The sequence below is a fragment of the Melospiza melodia genome, chromosome 1 (genome assembly GCF_035770615.1).
Source record: "Melospiza melodia melodia isolate bMelMel2 chromosome 1, bMelMel2.pri, whole genome shotgun sequence".
Taxonomy (NCBI): Eukaryota; Metazoa; Chordata; class Aves; order Passeriformes; family Passerellidae; genus Melospiza; species Melospiza melodia.
The window spans coordinates 32346271-32361529 of NC_086194.1; the positions used below are offsets into that span (position 1 = coordinate 32346271).

Consider the following 15259-nt stretch of genomic DNA (forward strand, 5'->3'; position numbering starts at 1 on the left):
GATCTTGGGTGACAGGGCTCAAGGTAATCTCATAGTGTCTTCAAAACCCCAGCGGCAGAATGGAGATAAGACCGAGCCAGACTTTTCCTGGAGATTTGCTACAAAATTATATGGGACAACCATCAGAGATGGCAACAAAAGAAAATTTGTCTAGATTAAGATACTTATTTTTCCCTCCTGTGGAGAGGCCAGCCATGACAGGTTACCTGCAGTGTCCAACACCACTACATTCAGGGCTTGCCTGTGCAAAGCTCTGAGCATCCTGGTTTAACCGAATCTGCTTCCAGCACAGGTTGGATCCAACAGTTTCACAGCTCCCTTCCAAATGAAATTATTACAAAATTTGTAAACAAATTTGATTCTAATTTTAGTAAACTACTCATGCACGATGCATGATCTAGAGTATTTGGTTCACACAACGAAATCTTTACTGCAAATAGACAATGTAATTGGTCTTGGTAACCACAAAAAAATGTTTCTGTTTCTTCCTCTGGTTTTTTTTTTTTTGTGGTTTTTTGTTTGGTTGGTTGTTTTTTTGTTTTTGTTTGTGTTTTTTGTTGGTTTTTTTTCCAAATTGTAAGATTTCCCTCAATTTTTGAGGGATTCCTTTTGACTGTATTTTTTTAAATTTCAGCAAACACATTGTGTTTCCTTTAACAAGAGAACAGCTCTGTTTTTTTCAGATAAGAACAGTAACATGGACAGGCTGAATAAAAAGTGATTTCAGTTATACTGTAGAGCAAAAATATTTTACCAGTATAACCAGCTGGTATTAGTCAGCATTATACTAAGTTGTGATTTAAGTGGTGGATTTACAACTGCAAACACTAAGGGCCAACCACCCCTCACATGAGAAAGACAAGGCTGAGCCTTGATTTCCATATCCTGATTTTCTCCCCATTTGTGATCTGTTCCAGTCCAAGCTAGTGCTTTTGTACAAGTGTGCAACTGAGAGCTTCCCTGCAGCTTTCCACAGCAAGACTGCAACTTCAAAATGATTTAGACCAATTTCCTTTACAGCTGCTTTGGACCTTATCAGTAAATTATTGATCCCATAGCTGCGGTGCACAATGGCAATAAGAATTCATCCATGTATCATTCAAAGACAGATGTCACGTGGATAAACATGGATGGATAGCTAATGACATCCCACCCTGCGAGTCTAGGACCCAAAATACCTCCAGTCTCTTTTAAAAAAAATTAAAATAAGTCTATCTCATTTAATGCACTTAACAGTACTGGTTTAGAAAGAGTCCTGATCTAAGGAGGCACAGGTTAAACCCCTTGCACTCAGAAGCAAAACAATTAAACTCGTTATTCTAACCAACATTGTTAAAAATAGTGGAAAGTATTATCTCTGCAGAAAAAGAGTATTTTGTCTCAGTAAATGAAAAGACATGGTGAACAGCTTGTTCTCTATCTGAAAGGTCATCTATTCATTCTCTTGCACGTCTTTTGGATGGTACAATGAGGCTATTAAAGTTGGGGGTTTCACAAACATTTATTTGGAAACAGCTGAACTTGGAGTCAACAAACACATTTAAGTTCTTTCTTGAACTATGTGACTGTGCAGTGATCCTCACAAAGTCAAAGAGATGTTTACACCAGATTATTTCCCTAATTTCCAACCCTGTGTAGGTGATATCCGAGTTTCAGCAAAACACAGCCACATGTTCGGAAAATAAATTAACTCCTTGTTGAAGCAAAACCTCAATATTATCAAAGAACTTCTCTAATTGTTCAAAAGAGTGTGACTTTATCATAATAACTGGTGTTTAGCAAAGACTTTTATGTTTATTGTTATAACCTGATAATCTGCTTTCCAGATGTCAATACTTCCAGCATCCCAAAGTGTTGGGGTGGAAAGAAAGACTGTTTTTACTATAATGTAAGTTTCTTGCTGTTTTGTCTTCTTTTCTTGCAAGAACTATGTTATAGACATTATTAATGCAATTCTCTCTCAAAAAAAAAAAAAACCCAAAACCACACAACAAACCAAAAAGTGATGGAAAATCTGGAACTGTATGTTTGCTCAGATAACTTACAATTAGTTTTAAGCCCTCTGTTCATCTCCACGTCCTTCCATTCACAGTCTGGTTTCTAACAACCCCATCAAAACAAGGTATATCACTCAGCCCATTTAAAGTTGCACATATGTATACATAGTGATTTCTTTTATCCTCTAAAAGCAGAAGAAAAGTTAATAAATTATGTTTTCTACAGCTTGTGTATAGGCTAAATTTCTTCAAATTGCCTCTAAATATGTTTAGAAATTTAAACCCTAGAGGAATGTTTCGAACAAAAAAAGTCTGGATTATACATGTGGTCCATTAATAGCACCACTCATCCGTTAAATTACTTTAACAAGTAAGCAATGAAAGTGCTTTTGCAAGATTAAATATCTATTACCAGACATCACCTAAAGACTTAACAATAATATTCATATTTTAAAATACCTGAACTAGCATGTAGGTCTTTCCCTGAAGTCTACTGTTCACTGTAACTATCTTCTCTATATTCTTCCTAAATGCCCTGTAATTTAAACTCATTCCAGAATATTTTTTCATGTCATAGCAGGAACACAAAACCTGAGGGTGTACTGACACTTCAAAAATAATTTGCTCAAAACAAACAACTGCACATTTGTCAGACACTTTTGGACACTAATATGTGTCCACAAATAATGATTTGTTGGTCTTAATCTACAAATGGAGAGAAAGGGTAACCATGAGAGGATTTATTCACAGCATATTATTAATTCTGTTACTAAAGGCCACTAGAGCAGTAAATTTGAATGAGGAAGAGCTGTGGCTGTACAAGTCAGGCTGACAATTGTGAACAAAAGTCTTTCTGAGATTTTTCTGTTTAGTCACATTTGATTTAAGAGTTACAAAAGGCAATTCCTCAATTCATTAATAATTTAGAGTTCACCATACCCGCACTCAGAATGGCAGTGAAATGCATACCCCTTTTAAAATTTTACTCAGTGTTCCAGTTTCTGCCTAAATTTGTGACAATTTTTCTTATCATTCCTACAGAAAAAGTTTTTCTAATGTTTGTAGCAAACAGGGAGAGTAAAATTCACAGTAATAGTTGGAAGAGAAAAGACTTTGGAAGGGAAATCTTAGTGCAAAAGCCTATGATGCTATATTTTTTTCTCTCCATGAATTTTTTATTTAAACTTTTTCTTCTAGTCATCAACCTAACTCTTCTTTGTTCCCCATAATTTTCTTTTATTTGGCTAAGCAACTATTAAAAAATCTGGAGTTAAATTGCAGCTATGGAATATTTCATTTCAAAGACAATTTCAAGCATTTTAAAGCTTCATTAAGACATGCAACAGAAACAGCATGAGTCCCAAGGCCTCCTGTTCTTGCAGCTCTTTGGGGGCAGCTTTAGGCAGTAATCTCACCACACCACTTCTGTGTGAGTTCCATAGGCATAAAAATAATAAAAAAGCAGGCACTGTGCTTGTTTGTTATTAAATAATCAATTTGCACCAGCTTCTGCTGAGACAGTTTCTTCCAGGCTATGAGCTCCCTCCTCCTCCCAAGTGAAATAAAGCATGGACACAGTTCCACCAGGAACAGTTAGCACTGCTCCTCCCATTCCTCTGTGATGGACAAGCCCCTCTGCAAGACACATTCAGGGTGGCTGAGGTTAGAAAGAGCAGTATAGAGACACTCTCACCCGTGTGAAACACCCAGGGAACATCTGCTTTCTCTGGTTCCTGAAGGAGCCAGCAACACATCTACGTGAGACTGTATTGTGTGTACAGGGGGATGACAGCCAACAGCAACAATGGCTGTCACGCAGGGGAAGGGGGACCTAGGGTCCCAGAGACAGGAAACGATAAAATATTTGGATGAACACATCACGTATTCCCACCTACTGAAAAACCAGTCAGGATTCTCTGCTGCTTTCTGTGTGCCCACCTACCTCTCTAACAGGAGAAACCCTTTCTCTCTGAGAAGACAGCTCTACAAATACCAGCTCAAGGTGATGTTACAATTACCAATGACAGGAGGAAAGAATGGGTTTGCACACCAAATATGATTTTCCAATCGTTCCTTTTCTCCTTTCTCCACACTGTTCTCTATGCAGGCTATCAGTTACTAAGGCTTAGGACAGAAATTAATACACATCTGTAAAGAAAAATCATCTGTGACACATATTTAACAAATCAGACAGGCAGTACACATCTTGCTGTTGCCACATCCAGCATCTGTACCCTCTTCTCAAACTGGAGCATTTTCTTAAACTACTGCAGTTGGTGTGAGGCATCAGTGGAGCAGCCTCATTTTAAATACTTGCAACATAAATATTCAAAGAGACTTAATCTAAAGGAAATGCCTTTGTTACACTGAGTAAAAGTTAAATTCATTTGAATAAACTAGATATATTTGGAGACAACTCTGAAAAGCAAATATTTAAAAAGCTGTCTTATAGAATGAGCAAAGAAGGAAAAGTATGAAAACATCCAGGGGTTACAGATAGCTACACATCTCTAACTACCCACCTAGCAATCTATAGGTTCACATATTATTTACTAGCCTGCACATGCATTAACCAGCATCTTTGGAACACCACAGCTAAACCAACAGTGCATATACATCTACATTACAGACATGTCCAATAGCTCAGACTGCATTTAGAATACACCTATTGCCCTTCTGCTAATGTTAGACAAACTGTCCAGCTAAGCCAGATATAATTATTCCTAATGCCTGAGTCATTAATCCCTTTATACCCACAAGAAGAGATAACTTGATGACAAATTCCAGTTTGTCCTGGTTTTCGGATCACACTACTACATCCTGAATAGATTTTGGTTTCTTACTTCTCAATGGCTACCATAAAAAAAAAGAAAAGAAAAAACAAACAAAACCAGAAAAATATGCCAAACAAGTCCTCCCACTTTCAGTGACATACAGACTGCTGAAATGACAAGAACCATTCTCTTTTTCATATCAGACTTTACAGAACAACTTTTCAGACTCTGTTCTTTCCACTCTCTGTAACATTCCTTTTCCATGTTCTATCCTTTCCATTATATACTTATTTAAATACTATGAAAAAAATAGAGCTATGAAAAACAAGGCAATAACAGGATTTAAAACATCCAATGCATTGAGGTTTTTCTTCTTTATAATTGCATGGTTTACAAGAGGCAAATTCCTCTACTCAGAGGAGTATAAGCATATAGACTCTGTGCATATAGACTCTATATTGCTTTCTCTGCAGATTGTATATGTCATGTACTGTTAGTTGGGGAGAGGGTACTGACAGTGAAATCTGTTAAACTGCAAAGAAAAACAAGTAATCTGGGGGTTTTTTTGGGGGGGTTGATTTTTTTTTTTAAACTTATCACTATTCTGAACCCAAATCTCTTAGACTGCACTGTACAAATCTATTGTGAATGGTTGTGCAAGAATTACAGAAAGATTTAAGGGCTTTTCAGGCTTGTATTCCACACTAAATCGGATTATAAGAAAATATAGATAAAGCACTGGAATGCAAGTCCTTTTCCACTTTATGCAAAGCAGTGATTCAGCTTTCTCCAAGGATTTGCTGGTGGAGGCGAAACCTGTATGGAGATTGAAGGAGAAACCAAACACCAACAACAAAAAAAAAGGGAAAAAAAAGCCTGAATGAACAAGCCACTGTAACTCAGTAACTCATAGGTGAAAACTACTCCTGCCACTGTAGTGGCAAGCCTTAGTCATGCTACAGAGCAGCTGTGGTTGTCACTACGCGTATGAGAGAATTAAACTCAGAGAATGAAAACCATGCACTGAATTAAAAATATAACACTCTGAACCTTCTGCTTTCCAAGCAGAGGAAATTGCTAAGTGTCTTCCTTCCTGCTCAACTTATCGTTCAGAAATGTAACAAAAAAAAGAAGTTATAATATCTTCCTCATCCTCATCATGTAAGAACTTTAGTATAATATATTGGTTGTCAGCGTGTAGGAACTCCAGCAGCATGAAATAGAAGTAGGGCTACACACACATTTTTCAAACATCAATGCAAAATCTGAGGGACTTTTGTGTGATAATGAAACCTCTTTGGTGTTTGGGGAGGGAGATATTTTTGAGAAATACAAAGAAGACGAGAAAAAAAAAGTATTTTAGACACCACAGAACAAATTCTAAAACCCTTTAGCCATGCCATTTCTGATTTGTGACTATGGCAAAGATGATAAGATGACCATATGGTCAGCTTCTGACATCCCCTTATGTTAATACACTTACCAGTATTAGCCAGAATTACAAATGAAATAATCATCAACAACTCTGCTCTCATTTACATTCAGTGCATCATCTCTACCTCGCAGGACCAGACACTTTTCTCTAACATTTTGTGAGGCTCATTCCCCAGAATATATTTGGGAATAAAGAGACAACTGCTAGACCAGCTGAATCCTTTGGAATTTTTATCCTGCTATGACTGAAAAGCTGTGATCAATAACACTAATGCACCTTTTGACCTCATAGCTCATATTGGAAATATTTTTTTAGAAAGAAAATATTCACTGATGGGGTTAGCAACACCATACTGATCAGAAACAGTTACAACATGCATCTCTCACAGCCACCAAGAAAAGCAGCCCTATGAGATGGGGTTACAGCTGGGCAAACAGACTGATGAGCCCTGTGCCTGAGTAAAATGGATGCTGATTACTTACTATTCTATAGGGAATAAACAGTTTTTTCTATCTTAAATAATCAGTCACTTAGTTCAAATTAAACAAAATGAGGGCTAAGCAAAGCATTGTCAAGTTTTTCAGCCTCTCAGTGCTGAAAGCTCAACACCTTGATAAACTCCCATCACACCTCTTCCTCCCTTCTGCAAAATGAGAAAAAATATAACACACTTCAAGGAAGGCAATGCTACACGTAGATTTTCTGTGTGGTTTAATTCATATAATACTATGCAATGCTCTGAAACCTTTCAGCAATGCAAACACAGGTCCTGCATTTGAGAGCCGAGCAGTAATCACAAAATTGCTTGTTCTGCAGAAACGGAAAAACGATTTGGTGGCAGCAACTCTTTTCAAAGGTAGAAGTTCCTCAGTAATCTGTAATTCCACAGCAATTTACTAAAAATGTAGGGATGTCTCTGAGCACAAACAGTAAATGCAAATTGCTATCTGATCTAGCAAGATACTGCTCAGTCTGAGAGGTCCCAGACCTCCCTTGCATTCAGCAGATGGCAACAGTGCTCAGGACCTTGCAGGATTAGCCCTTAATTCAAAATCGAATCCTCTAATAGTGCTATGCCACCATGGACACAGAATGAGGCAAAAAAAAAAGAAAATGATGTTGTGAAAGAAAGGTCAATGAAAAAAAAGAACATCGATATATAATTTGCTGCTAATGTATTAAAACAATTATAGTAGTTATGTCACCTAACCACCAAGGCACTGGGAAATCAATGCACAAAGGAATAAAGAGCAAGACATTTATTTCTGACATTAGGTTAGAAAACTAAAATACATAAGGGCAAGATATTTAACTTGTACAACCACATTTTTTATTAGAGGACAAAAGTCAGAACTAGGAATCATTTCTAAGGTCATCTCCCAGAAATTTCTGGCAGTATTTTAACATCTGCAGAATGAATCAAACACATTGTGTCTGGTAAGGTCAAAGATGCTCCTAAAGTTGCATTCCAGTTGCTGCTATCACATGTATTAGAGGAGCTTCTTATTTTGTTGGAGACAAAAAGCCCTGAAACCACAGGCAAAGAGCAAATGTCAAACTTGTCCAGCTTTAATGAGACACTAATTTTTCCACATAGAAATCTGAAGCTCTCTTTTTTCCCCAGGTGGGAGGGAGCCCTGGTGATTCATGTGCAGCTATAATGGTCAGGGTTACTTGAAATTATTGGACAAATCCTCTATGCCTTACACATTTTGAAGCATTAGAAATGTTGCCTATAGCAGCCACTCTAAGCTATTGATATTTTTTGTTAAAAAAGTGCCTTTGACTGCTGCAACTAAAACACTGAAGCTTTCCATGCAGTGGAACTTGACAGTAAAGGGAGGTATTCTAATGCACATGTGAAATGTGAAATCCTCACACAAGCAGAAGGCAGACACTCCTTGTTCACATCAGGCATCTCCCAAAGTACTTGAGGAGAAAAACTCATCCTCTCTTTCCATCGATTGATTATAATAAGCCACCCAGGCCAGGATTGCCTGGAGCAGCAGGACAGAGGATGAAAGATTTAATAGTTCCCTTTCATATTTCTGCCTGCAGACCAGCTGCTGAGCACAGCCTGCTGTGATGAGCCCTCCTGGGTGTGCACCTCCAGCTTGCACATTGCCAGGCACCCCAGGCACTGGTGTGGCTTACTGAAAGTTGTATGAGCAAGTACAAGGCAGGGTTCTACTTTTCTGCTTCGGTCTTGCGCAGGAACTTCTTTGCACCAGTGCCATCACCCTCCTCCTCAGGCAGCCAAGGAGATGCAATGTCTCCAGCTCAGACCCCTCAATGACACAAGTTCCAGGTGCCACTGAGAGCTGTCACTGCCTCAGTGGTGCCAGCAGGACAGGATTTTTGTTGCCTGGGTGCACAGTGCACCCTCTCTCCCCTCTGCCCCTGGAAGCCTGGCCCTACCAACTGGATGCTCTAAGGTACCTAAAGGCTGCTTGAGCCTTTTTTCTGGTCCATGAGTCCAGCACACATTCCAGTCTAAAGGGAACTTGAAAATCAGACATTCATCTTTCAGAAAGATAATACAAAGGAAGATGCACCTAATCTTTATTCTTTTTATCTTTGCTGTCCAGCACTTATATGATATTGAAGAATAACAAAGTTTCAAGTTCAGCATGTCTTTGTCATTGCTGAATTGGAAAATCTACTCCTAAGAAATGGCAATCTTCAAATCTATTATTGTATATAAGCATTAAAATCTTCACATCTTCAAAAAATGCTTCCAAGTTCCTAATTTCTAGATCATTGAGATGCTTTAAAACAGCCTGCTTCTCAGTGACATTTCTGAGAACATGAGCCCAAATTCTCTGTTTACAACCCAAAATTACATATATATTTGGATATATATATTAAAAAACCCTTAATTGGCATTATTTTCAAGTTGAGACTATTAGCCCCAAAAGGCTTTACTTCCAAATCCACTTGAACAACATCCAGTCCAGCAGATTATGACAACTCCAGTATAGTGGCCAGAATACATTCCATGCTGGTACATGGCATGGATAAAGGACAGGTCACATTACTCACAGCAGTGCCCCACCTAAAGCTCTGCAGGTCAGCTACAATGCCTAGACTTCAGCATGCAGCATTTTCCCATCACCTGCTGCTAGCTGCCTTCCCTGGGTCCCTTGGGGGAACAGAAATGTACAGATCCACACTGTGTATTTTTAAAAGTGTTTAGCAAGAAGCTTTGATCTGTTATTTCCCCCCCCTACAAAGCAGCAAGGGGAAATTTCTTTGTGCTTCAGCCCAAGGAAGGAGGTATAAGGAGTATCTTGTTTGCCCCTGGGAGCCAAATTATCATAAATATGCTAAGCAGTGCAAACTCCCCAACATGTGGCACTGGAGCATGTGCAGCAAACATCACAGCATCTCTTCAGGGAAGCCTAGCACCACAAAGCCTCCACTGGCAAATCGCTCCTGGCTCCTGCAGATTTGACAGAATTGCCCACAAAGGGAACTATGGCATTTTCATCTGTTTAATTTGGTCCAAATCACTATACAAGATGGGTAGAGCATGCAGTAGACTAATGAGCAGACCACACATTTCTTCCAGCACAGGAAAGGTCAAGTGGTGGGATATTTTTGGTGTATCGGGTCACGCACACTATGCTGGGGTCTTGCATACACAGCTGTGGCCCACTGTCATGTAACCTCAAAAGCAGAGACTCGCTTAACATCTTCTGACACGGAGGCAAAAGGCCCAGCAAAGGTGCCTGACAGTGACGTGTTACAGGCTCTGCTGGGGAGAGGGCAGAGAGAAGGGAGGAAAACATCTTGCAAACCCCCCAGGAGACCCAGACAGACGCTGGCATACTGCAGCGTCACTGCTGTGGTGAAGGATGCCACCTCCAGCATTTTGCCCAGGGTGTACAATGCTTCAGGCTGATGGGTAAACAATTCTCAGATAGCTCAGAAATAGCTTATTCAATATTTAACAACACACCTACGATGCACAGTGGAGGGGGGTGGCACAAGGGACGTGACATCCAAGAGAACCCGAAAACCAAACAGGACCATCCTTGCATCTTGCATTTCCACACCTGTCTTCCTCCCCATTCCCCAGGGCAGTGAAGCACAGCTTCACAGTAGAAAACCAGAACAATGGGCACCAGAGCACTCATAAGGCAGCTGCACTTTGCTTCCCCAGGTGGTGAACGGGTGCCAAGAAAATCTGATGAGTTTCACGATGGTGGTGTTAAAATACATTGCTACACTAAGTGTAGACTTATTTATAAGATACAGGTCCTTAAATTATGCCCTGAAATTGTGCTTGCTACACTGAGACACCCAAATCATTCCAGTGACAGGTTAACATGTAATTAAAGACAGCTTTTATGCTCATTATTATTACAACTTAATGGAAGACAGCAATAAAAAAGTGCCTTGCACATAGTCTGCATATGTATTAAGAACATCTGAAAACTTCAAACAATTGTGTTTGTCAGTACAAACCCGTGCTGACAGCTGAATGAAAGCAACCACAAAGGTGATTTCAGAGCTGCTTGCACTGCTTAAAGATCATACAAGGGTAAGACACGAGGAACAGATATTATCCAGAGTTCAGCTGCTTGTAAGTATTAAAACACTTGCATGGGTGTGTTTTCCTGTGGCAGCTGAATTGTGTTTGTGTGCAATCTGGCTGCTTGCAACACAGAGCATCTCAGTGCTACATTTTTAAGATACAAGACCCTTATTTTGAGAATTTCCAAAGTATTTACATTCATTGGGGAGTTCAGCATTAGATCCTTGGTTCAATTGTAATTACTCAGGGTATTTTATTTGATGTCCTTGCTTGTTTCAGTTAAATACAGGGAAAATACAAAGCAATTATAGATGAAAGCACAGTGGGGTAATTTTCTAAAGGTTTCTACTCGCTTTTGCCATTATTTCAGATTTTTAGTGCTATTTATTGATTCAGTCACACACACAAAAAAAGAAACAGATGCAAAACACAGTTCTCAGATAGGCATAACTTTGGACTGGTATAGTCCAGCTTTCTTCCTTTGTCCCTTTCTTTGCCAAGTCTTATGACATACTGTGTTTTTCATGCACACACTGAAAAGCATCTAATGCAGGAGATGCATTCTGTATTTTACTGAAAATGTTTCATTTTTGGCCCTTCATCAAGACACCCAGCTATCTCCTGGACTTCACAGTGCACAGAGAATCTCCTTGGCTGCCAGGTAAACCCCATCTTTCCGCACAAGCATACACAAATCAGATGCAATGTTAAGGACAAAGGTGAAAATCACAAACTGCAATAACAGATAAGCCACTGTATTAAACGGTGCCCCTTGGATCATCTGCTCTGTGACCGTGTTTCACCACTACAGCACCTGGCTGTGACTAATGCTTGCTGCCATCTTTCATTTCTATGGCTCTCTTAGGCTGTAAGTGCCAGCACAGGCTTCATGAAACGTGCTTTATAGTGCCAGTGTGTAGAGAAAAGGAGGCAGATATGGGCTCAGGAGAGGGGGCAGGTACCAGCCAAGGCTGACTACACAAACCCACTGTCCCATGCAGACACCACCAATGCTGCTGGCCTACACCATCAAATGTGAGTCAGATGGTGATCCCACTGCAAAATGCCTTTGCCTATCAGTTTTTCAGACCCTCTTCAAATTAAATAAGCTAATAGCATAATTTCTTGGGGTTTTTTTTATTAAACTGATTTGCTTATTAGTCATTCAAGGCAATTATAAAAAATTAGTTTTTCTTACTAAGAAGCAGTATGCTTTCTACATCACCACTGCTTAGCCCATGGGAAATCATCAGTTATATGATGACAGCCTGAGACTGCAATCGCTTTGCCATGGCTGCAGCCTGGTAAACACTTCTGCTAGGTGTAACACTTCCTACAGCCTCTTTCAGGTTACAAAATAGTGAGCATTTATTTATTGTTCCTAAAGAGCCTGTCAGAGAAGGTAGCAAAGCATCTTAAAGGAAGACTCTGAGGATTACATACCACCCTTCAGCTAGACGAATACTTCATATATAAGAACATATATTTAAAAGTGATTTTCCATATCAGTTTTTAGAAACACATCACCGATTACAGTAAACAGACAGGAGCTGGAATTAATTCCATTAGGAGCTGCTGTTCTGAAGAAACAGTAGCCCACATCCCAGAAGGACAATGAACTATAATATGCAAGCTCGTTTAATGACTGTATCCAATTACAAGGAGGAATAAATCAGCACACACATGCCTATGTCTGAATTTTAAAAGGTAAATAGATCATGAATAGTCAAGCCAAATGCTGTGAACCTCTGGATTCACAGATTAGCAGGGGAAGTGGTGCATTCGCTTCCCATTTGAATTTTTTTTGTTCCATTAGGAGCTTGATTGTACAGAGCTGACATTCCCTGCAGTAAGGGGACACAAAACTCTGACATTCACCTCAGTGGAGTTTGTGTATGGTCAATGACAGACTTTCCTGGTCTCTCTGCTGATGCATACCCAGGACTCTCCTAAGTCACAGAGGAGCAGAAGAGGAGCTTTCTTCCAAACACTACAAATAGCAGCACTTTGGGCACCTGCTCCTACCCTTTGCTGTAAACTTCTCCATCCCAGACACACATAACCATAAGATCCAGGAACATCTGAATCCTCTCCATTTGTCAAGAAAACCCAGTACAGCAGTTTCTTGTAAAGCTGATGGTATTTTCTTGTTTTCCAAATGCTTTTAGAAAACTGTTATCAAATATTTATTGTTCTTTGTAATCAAGAACATAGCTGTAACTTCCCAAATTACATCTTACTATCCTTAGCTCCCTGAACAAATTTCCTATCCATTAAACTATGATGTAACATCAAATGTCCTGTGGCCCATTTGCATGTCAAAACCCTCACCACAGAAGGGAGGTTAGAGCCTCATTAATAATAACATGATCTGTACTCACACATCAAAGAAAAAAACCTGTTCAAAGTATTTACATAAGCTGCACAAGCAGGCCATGATATATTTGCCTGGAGAGATGGGCCATCATGCTGGAGACTGTAACAAAATTTCCCTCAAGCCACTGATATAACATACACCTCAGGAAAATGTCTTCTTGGCAATGGGAGAAGCCCAGTTTCAGCTGGCAGAGACCTCCCCCTGCCTTACAGCTTTAGACTTCACTTGTCCAACACACCCAGCTTTCCCAACTGATCACATCCCAAAATGTCCTTGTGTGCTTTGCCCACAGCAAACCTCAGAGGTCCCACGATGGCAGTGGCTCTCCAGGGTGCCACACTGCCCTGGGGAAGGGCTCTGTGCCATCAGCAGCCCCAGCACTGATGGAGCCTCCAAGGCATTCACAAGGAGCCCTACAGTGCACGAGGAGAGCCAGGAGGGAATAGACAGTGTCCCTTTGCTTCCCTGCCCTGCTCCAGGGACATCCAGGGGAGAGGACAGCAAGGAGCCTGCAGCATGTCCAGGGCTGCCTCCTCACAGCAGGCCACAGGTCTGCACCTGTCTGTCCATCCTGAGAACCACCTGGCTGCCCCCATGCAGCCTCTTTGTTCAGTGCCTGCCGAGCTGAAGTGGAGGTGAGGAGGCATTGTGCCTGCCAGAAGGTGGGATGCATGTGTGTGCTCAATTGCTAAATCATCCTGCTGTAGCCTCCCTGCCACTGCTTGATGGCAGGTACCAGGATGGAAATTTTCCACCTGTCTGTTACAGGGTTAAACTCTACAGACACAGATAACATCTACAGACAGTAAGAGGAGATGTAGCTTATAAGCAAAATGTTTGCATTTGCCTATTCATGGTGGTTTTCACACTTTGGGGCAATGGTACATGGCCACTGCTGCTTTAAGGCTTTGAATGAAAACCCTTTGACAACGGGGATCTGACAAATGCTATTTGTTTGTGGTTGTTTTTCACTGTCGTTTGTTTGCTTCCAGCTTGTGGCTGTGCATCCCCCATGATGTTACCAACAGTATCAACAAACAAAATCTCATGGATAAGGCTCCTATGGGGCAGGGAATGAAATCCAACAAGGGTTTCTTTATTGCATTGATGCTGGGGCTCTGAATTCACGGCTGGGAAAGAACAAAACCGAGACTGGCCTTCTGGTTTTAACTGCAGTGGTTCCTAGAGAGAGGTCAACTAGCCCTAAATTCCAAGAAATGGATGTGAAGAGGGTTAAAGAAAGGCTTCTTGTGGAATTGGCAGAGCATTGTGGCAGTGAGAGGAGGAGGGATAATGGCAGGAGGAGGATGTAGAGTGTAGAAAAAGGAAAGAAAAGGAACGAAACTGAAAAGCAATAAAATGTGAGGTATAAAAGCTTCCAGCAGTCCCAAGTCAGACAGCATGATTTCTCCATGATTACATCTCTCATTCTGGCAATTTGTATCTCCATCAAAACTCAAGTTCAAGCAAAGGAATAAAATCACAATTCATGCCAACTGCCATCACAAGAAAACCAAAGTATTTTATGATTAGCTTCCATCAAAATTAGACTCATCAATGCGGCCACATTTTTTACATTCATCTATTTTCCCCAAACTCTCACCCCAAAATGTTTTGCACTCAGTGTCCTTGTAGCCATCATATTTTGACATCAGAGAGGGAGTATGATCTTGGTTTTAGAAGGATTTCACAAGCTTTTCTGGACTAAGACAAGGTCATCTCATGATCTCAGCCTGGCTTGGAAGATAGCAGTGTAAGCTGCTGCCACAGCTACAGCTCACATCAATATTTTTCACCTTGTCTAGAAGATGGGACAAGTAATGTATTTTATTGCAGTAACTGATGCTATTCTGAAAAGCTCTTTCTGTCAGTGCCAGCTATACTCCATGAGGGTAACTGACATCTCATGAAAAACCTTTGGCTGTCAAAGTGCTGTAATTCTACTCCTATTTCAATCTTTGAAAGCATCAAAATTCAGTCTAAAAAAACAAGCAGAACTGTCTCTAATGCCTACATAGACTCTCATGAAAGATGTTATACACCCCAAGTAATACCAAACTGGATCAAACCTTTCCCTCTAAAAAAAGCAACAGCAATTTAAAGCCTGCATTATGAGTTTACCAACTGCAGTTAAAG

At 40.2% G+C, this 15259-nt stretch overlaps 1 protein-coding gene across 1 annotated transcript in view; it reads right to left on the reverse strand.

Moving 5' to 3' along the window:
- Positions 1-15259, reverse strand: part of RAPGEF5 (Rap guanine nucleotide exchange factor 5) — a 156381-nt gene that overhangs the window by 37393 nt on the left and 103729 nt on the right. The window lies entirely within an intron of this gene.